Source organism: Physeter macrocephalus, chromosome 17, assembly GCF_002837175.3.
Source record: "Physeter macrocephalus isolate SW-GA chromosome 17, ASM283717v5, whole genome shotgun sequence".
NCBI lineage: Eukaryota > Metazoa > Chordata > Mammalia > Artiodactyla > Physeteridae > Physeter > Physeter macrocephalus.
Genome location: NC_041230.1, coordinates 8,027,635 through 8,052,648, shown reverse-complemented (window position 1 = coordinate 8,052,648; position 25,014 = coordinate 8,027,635). Strand labels below are relative to the sequence as shown.

The window sequence follows — 25,014 nt, the reverse complement described above, 5'->3', positions numbered from 1 at the left end:
TTTCCAAGCGTTTGGAGAGTTTCCTGTTATCTTTCAGTTATTGATTTTAATTTGATTCCATTTTGTTCAGAAAGCATACACTGTATAATTTAAATTCTTTTACATTTGTTGAGATTTGTTTTATGGCCCAGGCTATGGTCTATCTTGGTATATGTTTTGAGGGCACTTGAAAAGAACATGTATTCTGCTGTTTTTGGATGGAATGTCCTACAGATATCTGTTAAGTCCAACTGGTCTATTATGTCATTTAAGACCTCTGTTGCCTTATTGATTTTTTTTAAGGGAGGGAGGGAGGGAGGATGGATGGATACATGGATGGATAGAGGGATGGTGAGTGAGTGAACAGATGGATGGGTGGATGGATGATAGATAATAATAGTGAACTTTTAAAATTAATTAATTAATATATGGCTGCATCGGGTCTTCATTGCTGCATGCGGGCTTTCTCTAGTTGTGGCGAGCAGGGGCTACTCTTCATTGTGGTGCACAGGCTTCTCATTGCGGTGGCTTCTCTTGTTGTGGAGCACAGGCTCTAGGCACATGGGCTCAGTAGTTGTGCTTCGTGGGCTCTAGAGTGCAGGCTCAGTAGTTGTGGTGCATGGGCTTAGTTGTTCCATGGCATGTGGGATACTCCCGGATCAGGGATCGACCTGTGTCCCCTTCATTGGCAGGCAGATTCTTAACCACTGTGCTGCCAGGGAAGTCCCTACTGTATGTTTTTGATTTCTGGTTAACTGTGGAGCTCAAGTATGATGGCCCATAACTATATCTACTTGTGTTAAATTGATAGTCATACAAGTTCATGTTCTAAAGTATCTAGATTTTAAACTCCCCTCCCCCACATTTTGTGATTTTAATGTCCTATTTTATATATTTATGTTTATCCTTTTGCTGTTAGTTGTAGTTATAATCGCTTTTACAAAATTTTCTGACTTAAAATCTATCTACTGGCTCATTTAAGTGGTCTTCAATCCTTTGATATATTTGCCTTTCTTATTGTGATTTTCCCTTTCCTGTATATTCTTACTTCTTGTCTATTTAGAGAAGACCCTTCAATATGTCTTACAGGGTAGGTTTAGTATTGCTGAATTCTTTTAGTTTTTGCTTGTCTAAGAAATTCTTTCTCTCTCCTTCTACTCTAAGTGATAATCTTGCTGGGTAGAGTATCCTAGATTGAGGGTTTTTTTCTTCCAGAACTTTGAATATATCACGCCCTTCCTTTCTGATCTGCAAAATTTCTACAGAGAAATCAGCTGATTGCCTATGGGGGTTCCCTTCTAACTGCTTTTCTCTTGCTGCCTTTAGAATCCTCTTTAACTTTTGGAATTTTAATTATGATATGTCTTGGTGTTGGTCTGTTTGGGTTATCTTGTTTGGGACCCTCTGTACTTCCTGTACCTGGATATCTGTTTCCTTCTTTAGGTTTGGGAAGTTTTCAGCCATAATTTCTTCAAATACATTTTCAATTCCCTTTTCTCTCCCTTCTCTTACTGGAAACCCTATTATACATAGGTTGGCAGGTTTTATATTACCCCATAAATCCTGTATGTTACTTTAATTTTTTAAAATGTATCTTTCTGTCTGCTGTTCTGGATTGGGTGACTTCCATTATTCTATCTTCCAGATCACTTATTTTTTCTTCTATGTCATTTAGTCTGCTATTCATTGCTTCTAGATTGATTTTATCTCAGCAACTGAATTGTCTATTTTTGATTGATTCATCTTTATAGTTTTTAGTTCCTTGTTACAGTGATTTGAATTTTTATTGGTAATCTTTCTTAATTCCTTTAGCATTTTTATTACCTCCATTTTGAACTCGGGGTCTAGTAGACTGGTGAGGTCTGTTTCATTATTTGTTTTTTCAGGGTATTTCTCTTATTCTTTTAACTAGGATTAATCCCTCTGCTCTTTCACTTTACTTAACTTTCTCTGTTCTATGAATTTAAAAGAAACAGTTATCCACCATGCTCTTGAAGGGCTGTTTTTATGTGGGAGCATCCCTGTGTAGGCTGTGTGTCCAATATTTTTGGTGTTAGGGCTGTTTCTGGCATGGATGCCAGCCATGTGTTTCCTCAGAGTGTGGTGGCCATTATCCCCTTGATAGGGGGTGTGATTTGCATTGTGGTGCCCTGAGCCTGTTATGGATGTGAGGTGGGGCTTCCTCTTTACCCTGTGGCTGTCATCACCCTCTCCAAGGCTGGGTCTGCTCTCCAGTTGTTAGGGTAGAAGCCCTGAGGTCAAGTTCAATCAGGTTCCATTGCCCTTGAGTTCATGTCCTGCCCCACAGGAAGTGATCGCTAAACCAGGTGAGGCCTGTGTCGTCACAGAGAACCTATGCATGCACTGCCTGAGTAGGCATCTGCTCATAAGCAGCCCATGATCGTGTCTCTTTCTGTTTTGTTCATCCCAGATGTAGTGCAAGGCTGTGGTGTGCAATAGACTGGGGCTGGGTGTCAGGGTGTTGTGGCTGCAGGAATTGAGGTGGCTGTATTGCTGCCTGGGATCTGGTCTGACTCTGTGGCAGACTTCTCCCAGGATCTGTCTGCCCCAGATCTAGCACTAGGTGCAGTGTGCAGTCGGCGGAGCTGGGGCACCCTCACTGGGAAATGAATTGCTGGGTGCTCTCACCCAGGGCCAGTTTGCCTCAGTTTCAGCACTTAGCTGTTGTGCGTTCTTGTGGCAATGCCCAGTGAGTGTGCTGACAGTGTCTGATGCAGTTGGACCTGCTGCCGCCATGTGCATGCTTACAATAGGCTCTGCCAGTAGAGCTGCCACTTCCTGCTACACACCGAAAAAGGGTTCCATAGCTCCCCCTGGATCACACCCCAGGCCCTTCTGGCTGCTTCTTTATAGCTAGATTGAGTCCTCACCCAGGGCCTTTCTGCCCAGGATTCAGTGCTTAGCCACTCCTGTGGCACCACCTGGTCTGCACATTGCAATTCTGCCCAGCTAGCCCTGCTGCTCCCCTGTGCATGCAATAACAATGGTCTCCATGGTTCTGCCTGGATCATGTCCTAGGCACCCTGATCTATCTCTGCATAGTTAGACTAAATCTTTGCCCTGACCTCATGCCAGGCCCTGGTGAGGAGTGAGCAGGTCCAACGTGTTCGCCCCTTCAGACTGGGAAGTGTGGCAAGGCAGCACCCACTATTGCAAGTCTCTCCCTGCATGGATTGTTAGTGAGCCAGAACATACACACTCCTTGAGAGTAGAGTCTAGGCTTCTTCAATCCTTCTGTCTGTCTCAGTGGATTTCCCAGTAGGCAAGGTGACTTGTCTCCTCTGTTCAGGACCCTAGGACTGGGATGCCCAGATTGTGAATCAATATAATATGCTCCCTTTCCAGGGCAAGGGTCTACCCGTGTGGACCTTCTCTTCCTTACAAATCCCTCCCAGGGTGCCAGTCCTGACCTGATGCCTTTTTTCCCCCATCCTACCCAGTTACATGTTGATCTTTCTTGCCGCTTTGGTTGTATAGGAGATCTTCTGCCTATTTCCAGTTAGTTTTCTGTGACAACTGTTCCACATGTAGATATATTCTTGATGTGTCTGTGGGAGGAGGTGAGCTCCCCATCCTACTACTCTGCCATCTTGACCCTCCTTCCAGATCTCTTCTGGTTGCTATTCATTTGCTTAGAATATCTTTTCCCATCATTTATCTTTGAGCCTATTTGTGACTTGGGTATAAAATGAATCACTTGTGAGCAGCATACAGTTGCATCAAGTTATCAAAAAATCCATACTGCTTCCTTTGTTTTTTAATTTGTAAAAGTTTATCTGTATTTAAAGTGATTACTGATAACATAGTTCTTCTGTTTTGCTATGTGTTTTCTATATGTCTTATATGATTTTTGTTCAGTTCTTCTAATAATGCCTTTTCCAATGTCTTATTCCCCCTTTCTTTTTCAGTACGTTTTTAAGGTAATTTATTGGTTGCAATTTGGGAATTAATAGTTAATGCCCTAAATTTATACCAATCTAGTGTGAATTGATACCAACTTAGTTTAACGACACATTAACTCTGCTGCTATCCAGCTCCATCCCAAACTTTTATGTTGTAATTTCACGAATTACATCTTTATACATCATGTGCCCATTAACACAGATTTATAATTATTGTTGTATGCATTTGTCTTTTTAGTCATATAGAAAACAAAAAGAGAGTTACAAACCTGAAAAACAATGGTGATAGCTTTAATGTATACATCTATGTATTACCTTTGTCAATGATCATTATTTCTTTGTATTGCTTTGAGTTACTGTCTCATGTCCTTTTGTTTCAGCCTTAAGAACTCCCTTTAGCTTTTCTTGCAGTGCAGGTCTAGAAGACATGAGCTCGCTCTGCAGCATGTGGGATCTTCCCGGACTGGGGCACGAACCCATGTGCCCTGCATCGGCAGGTGGACTCTCAACCACTGTGCCACCAGGGAAGCCCTTTCCTTCATTTTTGAAGGAGTGGTTTGCCAATATAGAATTCCTGGTTGACTGTGTTGGTTGTTGTTTTTTGTTCCACCCGCCCCACCCCCGCAGCATTTTAAATGTTTCATCCCACTGCCTTCTGACCCCCATGGTTTCTGATGAGAAATCAGCTGCTAATCTTACCAAGGATCCCTTGTTTGTGACAAGTCTCTATCTTGGCTGCTTTCAAGACTTTTCTCTTTGTCTTTCGAGAATTTTAGTTTACTGCATTTCAGTGGGGATCTGAGTTTACCTTGCTTGGAGTTCATTAAGCTTCTTGGAGGTGTAGTTTCATGTCTTTCATCTAATTTGGGACATCCACTTTGGCTCACTGGCTGTTGACTAGGAGCTCACCTGAGGCAGTTGCCAGGAACATCTATATACGGCCTCTGTGTGGCTTCAACTTCTCACAGTATGGTGGCTGGGTTCCAATATGGAGCATCCCAAGAGTGAGTATTCCAAGATAACTAGGCAGAAGCACCGGCTTCTTATGACCTAGCCTTAGAAGCCACAGAATGTTACTTCTGCCATATTCAATTGGTCAAGCTAACCACTAAGATCATCCTAGATTCAAGAAGTGAGGAATCAGATATCTCCCCACAATGGGAAAACGTTGAACGATTTGTGGCCCATTTCTAATCCACCATAAATATCCCGTTGATTACAAAAGAAAGAGTCAAGTTTCCAGAGCAAGCAAATGACAGAGAAGAGCTATCAAGGATAGGTCTCCCATCTCCTGCATGGGAAGGGTAGGGATTTGGGAGTGTCCCACTTGTATCAGTAGGAGGAAAAGCCAGAGATACAAGGAACTCAGAAGTGAAAAGGAATAAAGACCCTGCCTCCTCAGGGTCTAAGAGAAAAAGGTGCTCCCTCAATGATGTTCCTTGGAATGTGAATGGTACAGAAACGTAATCTAATTGAATTCAAGGACTAGTCATTGGGGCGAAAACCTCCAATAAAGTAGGACTAAATGGGACCTTTCTTAATTATATGTAACATACACAGCAAAATCCCATGGCAAAATGTAGTTCATAATGAAGAAACTAATCAATCCTTTTAAACATAGGTTACAGGAAAAGAATGACTGGTACCACTTCCATTGTTTAACATATTACTGGAATTCCTAAACAATGATCTAAGATGACAAAAATAAGATGTGTGAGGACTGAAAAGGAAGGAATAAAACTCAATATTTGAGGACATTAAGATTCATTTACTTAGAAAATCCAACCAAGTGAACATATAAACTATTGGACAACTATGAGAGTTTGGCTAGTCTGCTAGATTCAAGATCATTTTATTAGAAACAATAAAATTTCTCCACACTAGCAATGAATATTTAAGAATTAACACAGAACCACTATGGAAAAACATTTAAACTCTTAAAGGGGAAGTTTTGAATAAATGTAAAGATATTCCATGTTCTTGGATCAGATGACTTAGCAAAATAAAAATATCAAAAATATCAAATTTCTCCAAATTTATATATAAATTCAATGAGATTCCAAATAAAATCCCAGTGGGATTTTTTAAGCTACCTTATAATCTTATTCTAAAATCTACTTAAGGACTTCCCTGGTGGCACAGTGGTTAAGAATCTGCCTGCCAATGCAGGGGACAGGTTTTCAATCCCTAGTGTGGGAAGATCACACATGCCACAGAGCAACTAAGCCTGTGCGCCACAACTACTGAGCCTGTGCTCTAGAGCCCGCGAGTCACAATTACTGAGCCCGTGCACCTAGAGCCCATGCTCTGCAACAAGAGAAGCCACCACAATGAGAAGCATGTGCACTGCAATGAAGAGTAGCCCCACTCGCTGCAACTAGAGAAAGCCCACATGCAGCAACAAAGACCCAATGCAGCCAAAAATAAAGAAATAAAAAATAAAATGAATTAAAAAACAACAACAACAACTTAAGGTAGTTTTGGGAACCCCTCAGACTTGGATTTGGTGTCAGAAGTGACAGCAATTTTGTGTGGACTCTTTCCTCTAGTTGTTAACTTTCCCATAGACCAATGGAAGTAAATAGAGAAATACACACATATATATACACTCTTTAGTAGTGAGGAAATGATAAACTATTAGAAAATTATATTAGGAAAGTAGCTCATTACATGAGAAAAATATAGGTGGGTTCTGACCGTAAGTCCTATACAAATAAGCATTCTAGGTGGAATAAAAACCTAATTGTGAAAGATAAATCCTGTAGAATATTTGTGACTTCAGTTGGGGAGACCTTAAAACAAAATCCAAGGAAGCACAAATTATAGGTAAAAAAGAATTTCAAAGATGCCTTACACTATACCAAAATTAATGTTTATTAAGCAAAGGACCCCAAAGTTACCAGAAAAAAATGATAGGCTGAAAGAAGATATTTGCAACACCTAGCGCTAACATGTAACTATCATCTAGACTATCAACTAGAATATGTTACTAAACTATATAAATCAAAAAGAAAAAAGTAGATACCTCCAAGAAAAACATATGAAGTCATTTTACAGACTGGGAAAACCAAATATTTAACAAGTCAAAGAAACAATGTTCAAACTTTTCAATAATCAGGTAAACAAAATTTAGACAAGACACCAATTTATACATAGCTGTGAAAATTAGAAAGCTGGATAATGCCAAGTGTTGGTAGTGGTGTGATGAAAGAGGAACTCTTATACACTACTAGCAGGAATATACAGTCATAATGGAGAACATGGCAGTTCTTGGTCAAATTAAGTATAAGTGAACCCTATGATACACCAATCTCATTCTCTGGGGTATATATCCCAGAGAAAATTTCACATTTCTGTAAGATATGTATAAGAATTTTAATCATAGTCTTGTTTGTTATGCTGTTGGAGGGGTGGAGTTTGTTGGAGGAATTAGAGGCAATCTAGTATCGCTCACTCAGGGAATGGCCAAATAAAATCAGGTGGAATATTATGGAGCAGTACAAACAAAAGAACTAGACATGGTTTTGCTGAGTGAAAAAAGTTTTTAAAAGTCTATTGCGCCATATTGCTTATGTAAATTAAAATAAAAGCAACAAAAAATGGAACTTCCCTGGTGACACAGTGGTTAAGAATCTGCCTGCCAATGCAGGCGACACGTTTGATCCCTGGTCCGGGAAGATCCCACATGCCGCGGAGCAACTAAGCCCCTGCACCACAACTACTGAGCCTACGCTCTAGAGCCTGTGAGCCACAACTACTGAAGCCCATGCACCCTACAGCCCATGCTGTGCAACAAGAGAAGCCACCACAATGAGAAGCCAGTGCACCACAACGAAGAGTAGCCCCTGCTAGCTGCAACTAGACCCAACACAGCCAAAAATAAATAAAATTTTAAAAATGTTTAAAAAGGCAACAAAAACCAATAACATTTGTCTTTTATTTTTTCACAAGGAGACAAACTTAAGGACATGGTGAGTGTGAACGGATTAGAGATAGGGATAAAAGGGAGTTATGTAAAAATTACATTAAAATAATTGTAATAAAAGTTACATCTGTGTATTTTTTTAATATGTTACAAACAGCATGTATAATTTCAAAGAAATTATTTTAAATGGAAAAAGTCACTCTGATAAATGTTTTAAAGACAACAGAAGGCTTTGGGAGAGCAGAAGAAAGTACATGACATAGCCCTGGGGAGGGCATGAAGCCTTCCCTGAATAAATATAGACAGATTAAATAAACCCCATAAAAACTGGGAATACAGTAACAGATATTTTAATTTTAGCTAAAGGGAACCTCATGTGTAGTATCATAGAAGTGGCAGAATGAGTGGGGATTATGCAGACTGCAAGAAAATCATATGGAGTCCAGAGAGATTAGTTTAGGTAATCAGAGGCCAGATGATGAAGCATTTCATGCAGAAAAGATCAGGCATTTTCCACTGGATAAAGGGAAACAATAATAGATTTAAGCTGGAAAGTGACTGTTGTGGATAGATTTTGGCACCATGAGGTAGGAATGCTGCTGTAACAAATGCCAAAAAAAAAAAGGGGGGGGGTTATGGCTTTGGAACTGGGTGATGGGTAGAGGCTGGAAGAGTTTTGAGGTGTATGTATGAAAAAGCCTATGGACTTCCCTGATGGCACAGAGGTTAAGAATCCGCCTGCCAATGCAGGGGACTCGGGTTTAGAGCCCTGGTCTGTGAAGATCCCACATGCTGAGAAGCAACTAAGCCCATGCACCACAACTACTGAGCCTGCGCTCTAGAGCCCACGAGCCACAACTGAGCCCATGTGCCACAGCCACTGAAGCCCGTGGGCCTAGGGCCCATGCTCCGCAACAGAGAAGCCACGGCAATGAGAAGCCCGTGCACGGCAACGAAGAGTAGCTCCCACTCGCCACAACTAGAGAAAGCCCACGCGCAGCAATGAAGACCCAACGCAGCCAAAAATAAATAAATAAATTTAGAAAAAAGCCTAAATTGCATTAATGGGACTGTTCGTAGAAATACGATGTTAAAGGTGATTCTGGGGCTTCCCTGGTGGCACAGTGGTTGAGAGTCCGCCTGCCGATGCAGAGGACACGGGTTCGTGCCCCGGTCCGGGAAGATCCCACATGCTGCGGAGCGGCTGGGCCCGTGAGCCATGGCCGCTGAGCCTGCGCGTCCGGAGCCTGTGCTCCGCAACGGGAGAAGCCACAACAGTGAGAGGCCCGCGTACCGCAAAAAAATAAAATAAAATAAAATAAAAAGGTGATTCTGGTGAGGTCACAGATAGAAATTATGAACATGCTCTTGGAAACTGGAAGAAAAGTGATCCTTGTTAGAAAGTGACAAAGAACTTGGCAGAACTGTGTTCTAGTGTTTTGTGGAAATTAGTGACAACTTTGGATTTAGCTAAGGAGATTTCTAAGCAAAGTGTTGAAAGTGTAGCCTGGTTTATTCTTAATGTTTATTATAAAATGAGGGAGGAGAGGAAGATAAATTGAAGGAACTTTTAAGCAAAAACGAACCAGATCTTGAAGATTTGGAAAATTCTCAGCCTATCCACGTTGCAAAAAATGAGAAAATGTGCTCTGGAGAGAGAACACCAAGAGTGTGGCTGGACAGTCACTCCATAAAGAGATCACCAATGCGTTTAATCAGCCATTTCAGCTGGAGCCAGGAAGAGAGATGGGATTATAGCAGCAGAAAAAGTGCCAGCTGGGACTAAAGGGGGACAGAGAAAATAGGATAGAATGAAGTCTGTTTTACTTCTAAGATTTCACAGGACACGCGGGTCAATAGAGCTATCTGAATTTGGACATGCATTATCCCTCAAGAAAAGGGCGGAATGAGGCTCTAGTCTGAGATGGCAACACAGAAGAATCCTGAACTCATCACCTCCTCCCGCAGACACAATGAATCTACAGCTACATACAGAACAATTTCCTCTGAAAGAAATCCAAAAATTAGTTAAGGAACTCCCATGTGTTGGGTAAACAAGGAAAAAACCCCCATCAAAACAGGTAGGAGATAGAGGGGTGGGATAGGGAGGGTGGGAGGGAGGGAGACACAAGAGGGAAGAGATATGGGGATATTTGTATATATATATATATATATATAGCTGATTCACGTTATTATAAAGCAGAAACTAACACACCATTGTAAAGCAATTATACTCCAATAAAGATGTTAAATAAATAAATAAAAATTTAAAAACCAAACAGGTAGGGAGAGGCTGAGAGGCAATCTCACCATAAACCCCATCCTTGGCATGGCAACCTACAATTGGGAGGAAACTCACAACTCTGAGCTTCTTCTCCCTGAGGAGCAAAGGATTTGAACCCCACATCTGGAACCGCAACTTTTAAGACCTGTACCTGAGATGAGCCCCCAAAACCCCTGGCTTTGAAAGCCAGTAGGATTTGCATTCACAAGACCCACAGGATAGGACAAACTGAGAAACAGTTCTTAAAGGGCTCCAGCAGACTCACCTGGCTACCTCCCAGCCTAATTGAGACAGGAGGGAAAGGGGTAGGACACAAATGCTAGATGATGAAGAAGAGGCACAGCTGTTGGGATACGATAAAGACTATCTGGAACCAGCTGAAACCAAGATGGCTTTGAAAATAGTGCGGTCATTGACCTTTAGCTCATTATACCTTCATTGTAATACTAAAAATCACTCTTACGCCAGCTCCGAGGAGGACCGTAAAAGACCGAAAAGTGAACAGTGGCCCAATTCCTGGGAAATCCCCACCCTACACCAAAATAGCAAATATTCCTCCCACTCATTAGCCTATGAAATTACTTAACCCATAAAAACCTACGACCCCATGCCCAAAGGCCACTCTCACTTTCTGAGACAGTCTGCATTCTGCCTATGGAATGTGTATCTCTCTAAATAAACCTGCTTTCCCTTTACTCTGGCTTGCTCTTGAATTCTTTCCTGTGTGAAGCCAAGGACTCTCACTTTGTGGTCTGTCCTAAGGACTCCTGCAGGTCCCCGGTCATGACATTTCCCTCTCCTGCAACATAATGAGCACCCAACTTTCTATGAAAGAAGTGAATTTGCAGTTTTAGCCTGAGGAGCAGGTACCTAATTTAATACACATCTAAGTGCCTACTGAAATACTCTCCAAAGACCACAGAGGCCAGCAGGTGCCATCTTTGCATTCTTCCTCCATCTTGCTCCAGGTCACCGCTATCTCCTGGAAAGGAGCTTATGCACATGTCTGGGACCCCAGTTTTTGTGGGTGCCACCCAGGGGACATCCTTTGATTGCCTGGCTCTGGTGACCAGCAGGGCTTATGTTCCCAGGTCCCACAGGACTGTAATAAATGGAGAAAGAGGGTTGTTGTTTTTTTTTTTTACTAGCTACCCATCCCAGGGCTCAACGGAGAGGTAGCAGACTGAAATGCCCAGTCTTTCTGTGAAAGAGGCCTATTAGCTTATCTTCACAGCTGCGGGCTGAGGGCCCAGCTTCTAATTAAACACGTATCTAAGGGCTGACTGTGATCCTCTCCAGAGACCTGGGAAGGCAGGCACTATCTTCATGCTCTCCCTCAGTCTCCCTCCAGGTTGCCTGTATCTCCCAGAGTGGAGCTTGTGCACACATCTGGTGCTCTGATTTTTTTTTTTTTTTTTTTGCGATACGCGGGCCTCTCACTGCCGTGGCCTCTCCCTTTGCGGAGCACAGCCTCCGGACGCGCAGGCTCAGCGGCCATGGCCCACGAGCCCAGCCGCTCCGCGGGATGCGGAATCCTCCCGGACCGGGGCACAAACCCGCCTCCCCTGCATCGGCAGGCGGACTCCCAACCACTGCGCCACCAGGGAAGCCCTGGTGCTCTGATTTTTGATGGCTGCTGCACAGGGTACACCCCTTGATCACCTGGCTCTAGTGGCCAGCAGGGCTTAAGTTTGCCAATCGGACTGGACTGTAACAAACACAGAAATGTAACTGAGCAGGACCCTGTGAGGCCTTCCCAGAATAGACCCCCACCCATGTCGTCCTCCTGCCTTTTGTCTACAGAAAAACTTTAGTCAAAGAATAAATTTAATCAAAAAAGTGAGAAAATGCAGAAAGGAAAACAGTCAAGCAAGACAAAAATAATACTTTAGCCATTAAACAAAGTCAAGGACCTTTAGTTCTTCCTCAAGGGCTATAAATGATATTCTGAGCCATGTCCTTTGAGCTGTTTTGCAGATACTGAAACCCCCATCACGTAGAAGAAGTTAACTGTATGCTGCCCACAAGCATGTAGACCCCAGACTGGTTGGAACCAGAAGGTTGATGATGCTGACTCCCAATTACCTCACCACCAACCAATCAGAAGAATGTCCATGAGTTGATCACACACACCACAAACCCCCTCCCTCACCCTGTCTTTATAAACCTTTCCCTGAAAGCCCTCAGGGAGTTCAGGTCTTTTAAGCACTAGCTGCCCTGGACTCCTTGCTTGGTGCCCTGCAATAAATGCTTCACTTTCCTTCAGCACAACCCAGTGTCAGCAGATTGGCTTCACTGCACGCAGGCAAGCAGACCCAAGTTTGGTTCGGTAACAGAAACAGTTCTTACCTGGCTGCTCTTACAAGAAACAGCACAGAGGTAGCAGCATGAAACACACCCCCAGGCTTTCTGTGAAAGAGGCCTATTTGCTTATCTTAAGCCTTCAGCCTGAGGGGCAGGCTTCTAACTTAACACACATCTATAGAGGTCTACTGAAATACTCTCCAAAGATCAGAAAGGCTGGCAGGTACCAACTTTGCACTATCCCTCTGCCTCACTCCATGTTGCTGGTATCTCCCAGAAAGGGGCTTGTGCACACATCTGGAGTCCCAGATTTTGTGGCTGCTGCCTGGGGGATGCCCCTTGATTACCTGGCTCTGGTGGCCAGCAGGGCTTGTATTCACAGGTTGTATAGGACTGTAGCAAAAGGAGAAAATGTTCATAACAAGCTACACCCTGCTCCTCCCATCCTGGGGCACAATGGAGAGGTAGCTGACTGAAATGCCCAGTCTTTCTGTGAAAGAGGCCTATTAGCTTATCTTCATAGCTGTGGCCTCAGGGCTAGGCTTCTAATTAAACACACATCTGGGGCCAAATACAATCCTTTCCAGAGACCAGGGAGGCTTGCAGCTAATATCAAGGCTGGTGGCTGCCATCTTCACGCTCCTACCCTGCCCCACCCCAGATCACAGGTATCTCCGACAAAAAACTGGTGTACACATCAGGTGCCCCAGCTTTTGTGGCTGTCGCCCAGAGAATACATCCCTTGATAGCCTGGCTCTGGTGGCCAGTGGGGCTTGTGTTCATGCGTTCAACATGTCAAAAATTAATGACAGAAACCTCAATTAAATCGAGTCAGGAGACCAGAAGGGGGAGCGCTCACACCCTGCAATGATAGAGCCCAACAGGAAGAAAGACTCTTCTTGACTAGCTTTGTCTACTGTAGCCCTCCCAATTTCCTTTTCCCCTCTATAAAAGTGTTCTCCTTCCCTTGCCATGGGGGGCGGTCTTGCACAAGGCTCAACATGGTTGCAGACCCAAACTGCAATTCTCTGCTGATCCCGAATAAACCCATCTGGAGAAACATCTGGCAGTCTGTTTTAGGTCAACATTTTGATGGCCTGTCTGGGGACCAGAGAAGATCCCCAAAGACTGCAGGGCTGGTACCTTATCCTGTCTTTTGTCCTGAATTCCTTCCAGTCATTAACCAATGACTTAATCCTGGTAGAACTGGATGGTGGGCAATGCTGTTTTACAGTACCTATAGGGGACTCCCCTGGTGGCGCAGTGGTTGGGAATCCGCCTGCCAGTGCAGGGGACACGGGTTCAAACCCTGGTCCGGGAAGATATCACATGCCGTGGAGCAACTAAGCCCATGCGGCACAACTACTGAGCCTGTGCTCTGGAGCCCGTGAGCCACAGCTCCTGAGCCCATGCAATGCAACTACTGAAGCCCGCGTGCCTAGAGCCCATGCTCCGCAACAAGAGAAGCCACCACAATGAGAAGCCCGCGCACCACAACAAAGAGTAGCCCCCACTTGCTGCAACTAGAGAAAGACCACACACAGACAAAAATTAAAATAAATAAATACATTACATATATTTATTTTATAAGATCTTTAAAAATATTTATATTTTTCTCCATAAATACTATTTAAATACAATTTAAATTCTGGAGTATTCTGGTTCATCACTGTGTCTATTATCTAATATTCTCCCTAATGATACTATTTATTTATTTTCTATAAGTGATTATTTCAAAAAACAGGAAAAATATTTATGTCAAAAGAATGAGAAGACAAGCAGCAAACTAGTAGAAAATATTTGCAAAAAATGTATCTGATAAAGGAGTTATCCAAAATATACAAAGAACACTTAAAACTCAACAATAAGAAAACAAACAGCCTGATTTTTTGTATTCTGGTTCATCACTGTGTCTATTATCTAATATTCTCCCTAATGATACTATTTATTTATTTTCTATAAGTGATTATTTCAAAAAACAGGAAAAATATTTATGTCAAAAGAATGAGAAGACAAGCAGCAAACTAGTAGAAAATATTTGCAAAAAATGTATCTGATAAAGGAGTTATCCAAAATATACAAAGAACACTTAAAACTCAACAATAAGAAAACAGCCTGATTTTTTATTTTATTATTTTTTTTGTGGTACGCGGGCCTTTCACTGTTGTGGCCTCTCCCGTTGCGGAGCACAGGCTCCAGACGCACAGGCTCAGTGGCCATGGCTCACGGGCCCAGCCGCTCCGCAGCATGTGGGATCTTCCCAGACAGAGGCACGAACCCGCGTCCCCTGCATCGGCAGGCGGATTCTCAACCACTGCGCCACCAGGGAAGCCCTAACAACCTGATTTTAAAAATAGGCAAAAGATCTGAACAGACACTTCACCAAAAAAGATATACAGATAGTAAATAAGCATATGAAAAGATGCTCTATATCATATGTCATCAGGGAAATGCAAATTAAAACAACAATGAGAAACCACTACACACCTATTAGGATAGCTAAAAATCTAGAACACTGAAAATACCAAATGCTGGCAAGGATGAAGAACAACAGGAGCTCTCATACATTGCTGGTGGGAATGCAAAATGGAACAGCCACTTTGGAAGACAGTTTGGCAGTCTCTTACAAAACTACACATGCTCTTACCACTGACCCAGCAATCACTCCTTGATATTTACCCAAATGAGTTGAAAATGTATGTCCACACAAAAAATGTGCACGTGGATGTTTACAGCAACTTTATTCACAATTGCCAAAATTTGGAAGCAACCAAGATGTCCTTCTGTAGGTGAATAGATAAACTGTGGTACATTCAGACAATGTACCAAACAATGTGGTACGTTCAGTGGATGTTTACAGCAACCTAATTCACAATTGCCAAAATTTGGAAGCAACCAAGATGTCCTTCACTAGGTGAATAGATAAACTGTGGTACATTCAGATAATGGAATACTGTTCAGTGCTAAAAAGAAATGAGCTATCATGCCATGAAAAGACATGGAGGAAAATTTAAATGCACAGAAGTGAAGGAAGCCGATCTAAAAAAAGCCATATCTGTATGCTTCCAACCATATGATATTCTGAAAAAGGCAAAACTATGGAGACAGTAAAAAGATCAGTGGTTTCCAGGGATAAGAGTTGAGGAAGGGATGAATAGGTGGATCATAGAGGATTTTTAGGGTGGCGAAAATACTCTGTATGATACTATAATGATGGATAAATGTCTGTACAACACAGAGTGAACCCTAATGTCAACTATGGACTTTGGGTGATTATAATTGTCAGTGTAGGTTTATCAACTAACAAATGTACCACTCTGGTGGGTGATGTTGATAATGGGGGAGGCTGTGCATGTGTGGGGGCAAGACGTATATGGCAAACCTCTGTACCTTCCTCTTAATTTTCCTATGAACCTCAAATTTCTCTAAAATACAGTCTTTTTAAAAAAAATCTACCTATGCTTTTTAAAAACGTTTTTATTATGAAATTTTTCAAATATACAGAGAGCAATAAACAAGCATATACTCATCACCTATGCTTAATGATTGTTTACAGAGTGCCATATTTGATTTATGTATATTTTGCTAACTACTTTAAATTAGATATGATGACATTTCAGCTCCAAATAGTTCAGGTTACATCTCTAAAGAATGACACCTAATATAATGGCACCACACCTAACAAAATTAACAGTAAGTCCTTAACATCATCTAATACCCAGTCTATATTCAAGTGTAACTAACTGTTGAATAATTAAATATGATTTATGGTTACACAAAGTTCTGTGATATGCACAAACCATAAATTACTCAGCAATGCATTCACTGTAGGGCACTGATTTAGGGCAAGATTATTGCAAACACCCTTGCCAGTTCTTATAGTCCTGCGATTCTAGTCCAGGGGTTCTTGAGACTTTGGGAGTTGTTATGGATTGAATGTTTGTGTCTTCCCAAAATTCTTATTTGAAATCTAACCCTCAATATGATGGTATTTGGAGGTGGGACCTTTGGGAGATTATTAGGTCATCAGGATAGAGACCTCATAAATGGGATGAAGGTGATGAAGGGACCAGAGCGCCCTCTTTGGGCCACATGAGAATACAAGGAGAAGCTGCCAGTCTGTAACCTGGAAGATGGTTCTCACCAGAACTCAACCATGCTAGCTAGCACTCTGATGTGACTTCCAACCTCCAGAACTGTGAGAAATGTTTTTGTAAGCCACCCAGTTTATGGTATTTTATTATACCAGCCTGAGCTAGGACGCGGGTTATTTCTCTGGGAATTAAGTGAAATTTTAAAAATCTGATCCCTAGAAAAATACACCTAGGCCCCAATATGCAACTCCAAACACACCTTCTGAGAGTTCAAGGACCTCTGGGAACCCGTCCAAGGAATCCCCAAATTTCAGGTCAAGGAGATCAGCTCCTTACTTGTGACTTGTAACAGTCCATTGGGCCACACTACACCCTGATGACAGAGAGCTGGTAAAGCTGACTCAGAGTTCCACATACATGGTCATTACTCAAACTGCATCAACTTTAAACTGGACCCTTCAGGAACAACAAAGAAACCTTTGCTTCATCTCTTATCATTTCCCTGCCCAAACCCCTACCCCGTTGACCCACATCTCTGTGTTAAAGGCCTCAATCACAAACCTTCTTTTAAAGTCCTCCTAGGCCTTCCCTGGTGGCACAGTGGTTAAGAGTCCGCCTGCCGATGCAGGGAACACGGGTTCGTGCCCTGGTCCGGGAAGATCCCACATGCCGCGGAGAGGCTAGGCCCGTGAGCCATGGCTGCTGAGCCTGCGCGTCCGGAGCCTGTGCTCCGCAATGAGCCTGGGCGTCCGGAGCCTGTGCTCCGCAACGGGAGAGGCCACAACAGTGAGAGGCCCGCGTACCGCAAAAAAAAAAAAAAAAAAGTCCTCCTAAAGAAGGTGGTCCCTGTCAGGTCTCTCAGGACTATCTCCTCTTTGGCCTTAAAAACTACTATTTATGAGGTAGGTAATGTTACTGTATTTCAACAAACTGAAGACGCCATTGGTTGAAAAAAAGGCATCCCCAATTCAGAAATGTTAAAATGCAAAGAGAATGTATCAGTCTTAGAGTTTTACAGATTCATCTGTTGGTAAACAGCTGCTGCACCAACCACCTTCCAAAATGACCTATTCAAAACCTGGGACACCCGCCCTTCCCCAGTTTCCCCCAATCTTGAAATGAAAGGGCTCATTTCAGATTTAAAAGGGTCCTTCTAATGCCTTGCTCCATCCCTGGCCTATGTCTTTCTGGCAGTGCCTGTGCCTCATGGGCTGGTAAATATTCCACATGACAACATAAGTTACAAAGGTTTTCAATTCTCTCCAAGATGTGTATCTCTGCATCATCAGGGTTGTGGGGAGCACAAAGTTCCCTGGATGGGTGGAGTTAGTTTCCTGAATAAATACATGAAGAGAGGGTGAGGGGAGCAGGGATGATAAGGTAAGAATTGGGTAAATTGAGAACATATCTTCAGCCCTCTCATCCCTAGGGATGCAAGGAACTGAGGACCAATTGTTCAGAGAAACCTGTTAGGATAGCAAACTTTAGACAAAATGTCGTGCATAAGTCATGATCAACAAGATGGTGTTAGAAGAAAGAGGGAAGATACCAACTCATCTGGGCCATGGCTTTAAGGCTTAAATGGTACAAACTTCTCCGTTCAGGCTCTTCTGGTGGGGAGTACAGAGTCCTGTAGGTCTGGAGGAGGAAAAAGGAGATAGAAGGCTGCAGGCCTGTCTTGCAGCTTCCAAACACACAATTTGAAACTCACCCCACTTCGTTCTCTGGCCCCTGATAACACATGAAGATTCTTCAACCCAAAAAAACCCTCAAAAGCTGGAGTTGATTCCCTTAGACACCAAGGTGCAGTCTGCATCCTTGACAAAATGGCTGCATTTTGCCACAGAACTTGCCTTAGGTTCAATGGGATGGAGTTCACAACTTTCTCTCCTGAACAGGGCAAGTACACACCAGAGAGGTTCAAACGATGTGTTTAAATCACCTTAATAATTCTAATAGCAATAATGATATCAATAATACTAGCAATTAGGTAAGAACTTGTATATATTATCTCATTTGATTCTCAAAAAAGGAAAAAATAAAAAACATAAAAGTGCAATGTTAAGTATTTCTCCCCATTTTACAGATGATGGAAACCAGGTTAACATAACTCATCCAAAATGACATGGTTTGGAGGTGATGGAGCCCAGAGTAGAATATAGGTTTCTCTGACTCCAAAACTAGCCCTCTTTAGGTAAGAGACAGTGCGGCCTTGAGGAGCATAAACTCCAGCCGTCTTCTCTTGGCTATATGGGGCCACATGTGTGAATTCACATTACAAGACCAAGTCTGCAACTCAGGAGAATCTCTGTGCTTGGAAGCTTCAAACTGAAACTCAAATTCCTGCCTTCTCTCCTAGAGGTCATTTTCCCAGGGATTCTCTAAGGCTATTGGGGAAAAGGAGGAAGAAGCAGGAGGGATTCACAGCTGTAGGCATCAGAGACCCTAGAAAATGACGGCCCGGGAGAGCCATGATCATGCTCCACAAATTGGTACTGATATCTCCGCTTGAGCCCACTTTTAGGCGAGACACTACAGGGAAGAGGAATGCAGAAAGGCAAGGCTCAGGCCTTTCCTCCAAGGAAGCCAGATTCTCAGTCACTCACCCTATCTACTTTGGTAGAGGCAGCCATATCTGAGGCAGAGAGAAAGGAACCGCTTCACGAACTTCACGAACGCCAAGGAATCACTGGGTTACTAAGGGTTACCCCCGGCGGCAGCCACACAAAAGCTGTCTCATGCTCACACTAGCACAGCCACACAGGGTCACAGAGTCTCACCAACGTGGTGACACAGCGTCACACAGGCTGCAACAGGGTCACAGAGTCTCACCAACGTGGTGACACAGCGTCACACAGGCTGCAACAATCTCCCCTTAATCACAGACCCATGGTAACACACTACACCAGATCATGCGTAGGCCCCACAAACACGCTATTATGGCCTCACACACGCAACCCTCGTAGCAACACAAGACAGAAAGACACACACTGACACACACTCGAAGGAGCAGCCTGGTGGACACACCGACGAACGCACGCCAACAAACCGGACGTACACGTTCTCGCTCGGACAAAGACCGAGAGACAGCACCTCCTCGGCCCGCACAGGCTGGCCTCTCTAGAGCTTCAGGTCGCACCGCTTAGCGCCCCAGAACCAGACGGAAACACACTTACTTGCCTCACGCTGAGAAACGCTAGCCACCGACGCCGCTACGTCACCAGACTGAATCGGGCCGCAGTGGCCCCTGGGAAATGTAGTTGGGGCGGGGAACGGCTGGAAACGCTCAGGTGCGAAGGGCTCTAGGGCTTGTAGTTTAGGAGGGAGACGCTGGTGCTCGGAGAGCTGTAACGCGCGCGAGGGGCGGCCCCGGATACGCCCCAGAGCTAAAGAAAGCCCCTACCCGTCCTCTGATCCGCTGGAAGAACTAGGGCTGGGGTCCCAAGTGGTGCCCTTGCACAGACAAGGGGCATTGCAGGGAGGGGTGGGACGGAAGGCACCGAAATCAGAAGTGGAAAGGAATAAGCTCCGTTCGGGGGAGTGGAGGAGGTGAGGGAGGGGGAGTAGGGTGTAGGGGTGAGACCGGAAGGAAGGGGTCAAGCCCCAGAGGTGGGAGGATCTTCCTAGGAGAGGAGCGCTCAGGTGATGCTTGTCCAGGGGGACCAACAAGCCAAGGAGCTAGCAGCTCACGTTAATTTTGGTAGCTCATTGCATTGTAACGGGCTCAGAGTTAAAGATAAACTTTGAGAGGCTCGCTTTTCCTGGTATCGTTGTTTTTCTCAGGCCAAGCAGAGCAGGAGAAAAAGACTTGTGAGGGCTGCGGAAACAATGAGAATGTCTTCTTGGGTGAGGCAGCTCTTGTCTCCCAAATAGGAAGGAAACCCTTGAGGAAACACTATGCCAGGGCAACCCATAATACAGGTACAGTCTTTCATGGGTGCTGGACTCCTGGGGGGTTGGTGGAGGAGGGCATCCTGGGGGATTCCAGCACCAGGGCCCACCAACCTTTATTTACCCCAGGTGCCTCCCAAGGCAAGGCAATATCTTCCTTTGGCCAACACCCATTATATGCTCAACTTTTCTACAAGAATTAGGGGTATTCAGTGTATATCTTGGGGCCAAAATAAGCTAAATACCTGGATGGATAGGAGAGAAAGGGTTTTCCCCTTTATGACACTGAGGAGGAGGGGCTAGCAAAAGGGACCAAGAAGAAATGGTGCAGATCATGGTGCTTCCCAACCTTTATCATGGCACGAACAGAAAATGGTAATATTTGTATGGCACACTGGTGTTGTATAAGTTAGGGTGTAGATTATGCTGATATAATAAAGACCCCAAAATACTGTGACCTAAATATCATACATTTTTCCCTCATGTACGAGTCTAAGGGTGAGCAGTCCAGGACTGGTGGGATAGCTCTGCCTACCTGAACAAGTAGTTTCCATCTTTGGGGCAAAGGTGAGTATTAAAATTCTCAATATCTCCCAGCAAATAGGGTAGAGGAAGGGCAGGTAAAGCAGGCACAGAAATGATAATCATCCCTTTTGCTCACATCTCATTGGTTGGGTAAGATGGACTTCATAAAAATAAAAATTAACTTTTGTGCATCAAAAGACATTATCAAGAATGTGAAAAGATAACCGACAGAAAGGGAGAATATTTGCAAATTATGTATAGGATAAGGGTCTAGTATCCAATATATATAAATAACTTTTTATGACTCAACAACAAAAAGACAACCCAATTAAAATTTGGGCAAAGGACTTGAATAGACATTTCTCCAAAGAAGATATACAAATGGCCAACAAGCACACAAAACGATGCTTAACATCATTAGTCATTAGGGAAATGCAAATCAAAACCACACGAAGTGCCACTTCACATCCACTAGGATGGCTATAATTCTTTAAAAAGGAAAATAAGTGTTAGCGAGGATGTGGAAAAACAGGAAACCTTGTATACTGCTGGTGGGAATGTAAAATGCTTCAGCTACTGTAGACAGCAATTTGGCAGTTCCTCAAAAAGTTAAGCACAGAAATACCATATGATTCAACAATTCCACTCCTAGGTATATACCCAAAGAACTGAAAACAAGTAAAAGTACACACATGTTCACAGCAGCACTATTCACAATAGCCAAAAGGTGTAAATATCCCAAACATCCAACAATGAACAGATAAACAAAATGTGGTACATACATACAGTGGAATATTAGTCAACCATAAAAAAACCGAAGTACAAATAATGCTTACATGGATGAACCTGCAAAACATTATGCTAAGGAAGCCATATACAAAACGTCACATATTGTATGATTCCATTTATATGAAATATCCAAAACAAATAAATCCATACAGATAGAATGCAGATTAGTGGTTGCCTTAGTGGGGCTGAGGGGAGAATGAGGAGAAACTGCTTAATGGGTAAGGGGTTTTACTTTGGAGTGATGAAAATGTTTTGGAACTAGACAGGTGGTGGATGAACAGCATTGTGAATGTACTAACTACTACTAAATTGTTCACTTAAAAATGGCTGTTTTCATATTATGTAAATTTCACTTCAACAATTTTTTAAGTGTAAATGGTGTAAACACTGCAATTAAACAGCAGAGATTTGCAGACTGAGTTTTAAAAACAATACCCAATTGTATGCTCTTCACGAGAAACGCATTTTAAATAGAAAGACACAAATAGGTTAAAAGTAAAAGGATGGGAAAAGATATGCTATGCTAAGACTAATTAAAAGAAAGCTAGAGTGGGTATATTAATATCAGATAAAGTAGGTTTGGGAGCAAAGAATATTGCCAGGGACTAAGAAGTTCATTTTGTAATGATATGGGGATATATTAGTTAAGAGTACATAATAATCCCAAAGGTTTAGGCATTTAATACAAGAACTTCAAAACACATAAAGCAAAAGCTTATAGAACCAAAAAAGAAAAGCAGACAAATTCATAATTATAGCCAGAGATGGCAAAACCCCCTCTTTGAAAACAATTGACAAGAGATAGTAGACTTAATATAACAGGTATTAAAAGAATAGGAAATACGAATAGGAAATACATAAATGTACCAAACTACATCTGTTTATTTAGTATATGCTTGAGTTGACATTTACAATAAGTGAGAAAGGTGGATTATTTGTAAATGATGCTGAGAAATGGGGTAGCCATATGGGGGTAAAATGAGATTCTTACCAAAAAACTTAAAATGTAAAAAAAATGAAAGTACAGAAGGAGAAATCATGTGAAACATTTTAAATTGTCTCAAGATGTAGGCCTTTTAAATATGAATCAAAACTTAAGAGCCTTAAAAGAAAATATTGGTAAATTAGGTAACTTAAAAATCAATTTTGCATGGCAAAAGAGGGCTGTAAGCAAATTCAAAAAACAAATAATACACTGGAAAAAAATTTGCAAATCACATCATAAGGAGCTAACTTCCCTACTATATAAGTAAAAGGTTACTTTCCAACTGAATATTGGGCAAGAAATATAGACAATTCACAGAAAAGAAGCTCAAACCCATTCATAATAAGAAAAAAGCAAATAAAAACTACACTGGGATATGATTTCCCACTTATCAGATTGATAAAGATCCAGTAGTTTAATGGTTTGCCCTAACAGATGAGAAATTTATACTCAAAAGCTCAAAATACATATACTTTCTGAATATACATGTAACAGTTATAAAAATTGATTACATATGAGGCTATAAAGGAAGACTCATTCAATTCCAAAGAATTAATATAAACCTCTAATGTAATAGCATTAGAAACAAATAACAAAAAGATAGCCAAGAATTGTGAGTTAAAGAGGAACCCCTAAAATAAATGACAAAACATGTGGAAATGCATAATGCAACAGCATAGGACAGAATACAACAATGAAGATGCTAAATGCCAAAACTGTAGGACACAGCTTATGTAGTAGGGGGAAACATACAACTTAAGTACATTTTCAGGGAAAACAAAAAAATTCTAAATTCAAAATGTAGATTTGGAATATACAATGGAATATTACTCAGCCATAAAAAGAAATGAAATTGAGTTATTTGTAGTGAGGTGGGTGGACCTAGAGTCTGTCATACAGAGTGAAGTAAGTCAGAAAGAGAAAAATATCGTATGCTAACACATATATGGAATCTAAAGAAAAAAATGCTTCTGAAGAAGCTAGGAAGCAGAAACTAACACACCATTGTAAAGCAATTATACTCCAATAAAGATGTTAAAAAAACCCACAAAAATGTAGATTAAGAGGACAGAGCACACTCAAAAAAGAATTAAATGACAAACATAAAGGGCAGAAGAAATCAATAAAGAATTAGGAAAAATAAGAGAAAAGGATAACAAAACCAAGAGATAGGTTTTTTTGAAGATCAATGATCAGTAAGTTACGTAAACCTCTGTCAAAGCTGATAAAAATAAAAGAGCAAAGATGTGAATGAGAAAATGAGTAAGAATCCAAATGAAGTTAGAATAATTATAAAAGAATCTTATGAATGACTATTTGCAAACAAATCTGACAACCTAAACAAAATGAACACATTTCTAGAAAATATAAAATACCAAAGTTGGCACAAGAAACAAAATTTGAATAAATCTGATACACTGAAATAGTACAGAAACATCCCCTCAAAAGAAGAAAAAGCCTAAAGCCCAGATGGACTTACAAAGTACATTTTAACTAAACTTTTGTAAATAGATTTGATGACCTATTTGATAAGAGATAAACATGGCTAAAAAAATAAAGACCCACTTGATGGAAGGTCCAAATGATGAGGAAGTATAGAGATATAAGCTTCAACTCACCAGTAGTCAATAACAATAATGCAAACTAAAACATTCAAGGAAGATTTATCAAGTGTTTACAAAGACACAGAGGTGCTCTTGGGGAGAATGTAAATAGTTGCAGCCATTTTAGAAAGTAATATGGTTGTACCTCATAACATTGTGCAAAACATTCCTTTGCACAATACTCTACAGCAAGTAGTCTAACCTAGTTCAGGTCCACAAGGGGACACATACCAGGATGTTCTTTGTGCCAGCCAGGAGTTGTATGCAGAAATGAATAAATTAAAAGTAGTAAACATTTACTATGGATTACTATGCAAATGTTAGAAGCACTGAATAGCATAACAGCACTGTGCACAGAAGAACATGATCAATCCAAAATATGGTACTGAGTAGAAAAAAGTGACGCTTTTATAGCATAATACCAATAATATAAATTTCAAACACACAACATGACTTATTTGATAGGGGATATATACACATTTAAGGATGCATACCCAACATAGCTGTGTATGTGCCCATGGGGGAGATTAGGAATTGGGAACGACGGGGGGGAAGAACCAAGAAATGAGTATTAACTTTTTTTTTTTTTTTGCGGTACGCGGGCCTCTTACTATTGTGGCCTCTCCCGTTGCGGAGCACAGGCTCCGGACGCGCAGGCTCAGCGGCCATGGCTCACGGGCCCAGCCGCTCCGCGGCATGTGGGATCCTCCC

The 25,014-nt window shown here is 42.0% G+C and overlaps 1 long non-coding RNA gene across 5 annotated transcripts in view; it reads right to left on the bottom strand.

Annotated features, from left to right (window-relative positions):
- LOC112067242 (uncharacterized) overlaps window positions 1-19,738 on the bottom strand; it is a 28,403-nt gene extending 8,665 nt beyond the window's left edge. For 2 of the 5 annotated variants that reach the window (XR_008615605.1, XR_002893178.2), the window contains exons 1-2: window positions 19,568-19,660; window positions 18,059-18,147 (exon numbers count right to left, since the gene is read on the bottom strand). This is a non-coding gene — a long non-coding RNA (uncharacterized lncRNA). Of the gene's footprint in view, window positions 1-18,058; window positions 18,148-19,567; window positions 19,666-19,685 lie in introns of those variants that run through there. The other 3 variants (XR_002893177.3, XR_003676603.1, XR_002893179.2) reach the window with 3 other exon arrangements.
- Window positions 19,739-25,014: the final 5,276 nt, after the last annotated feature.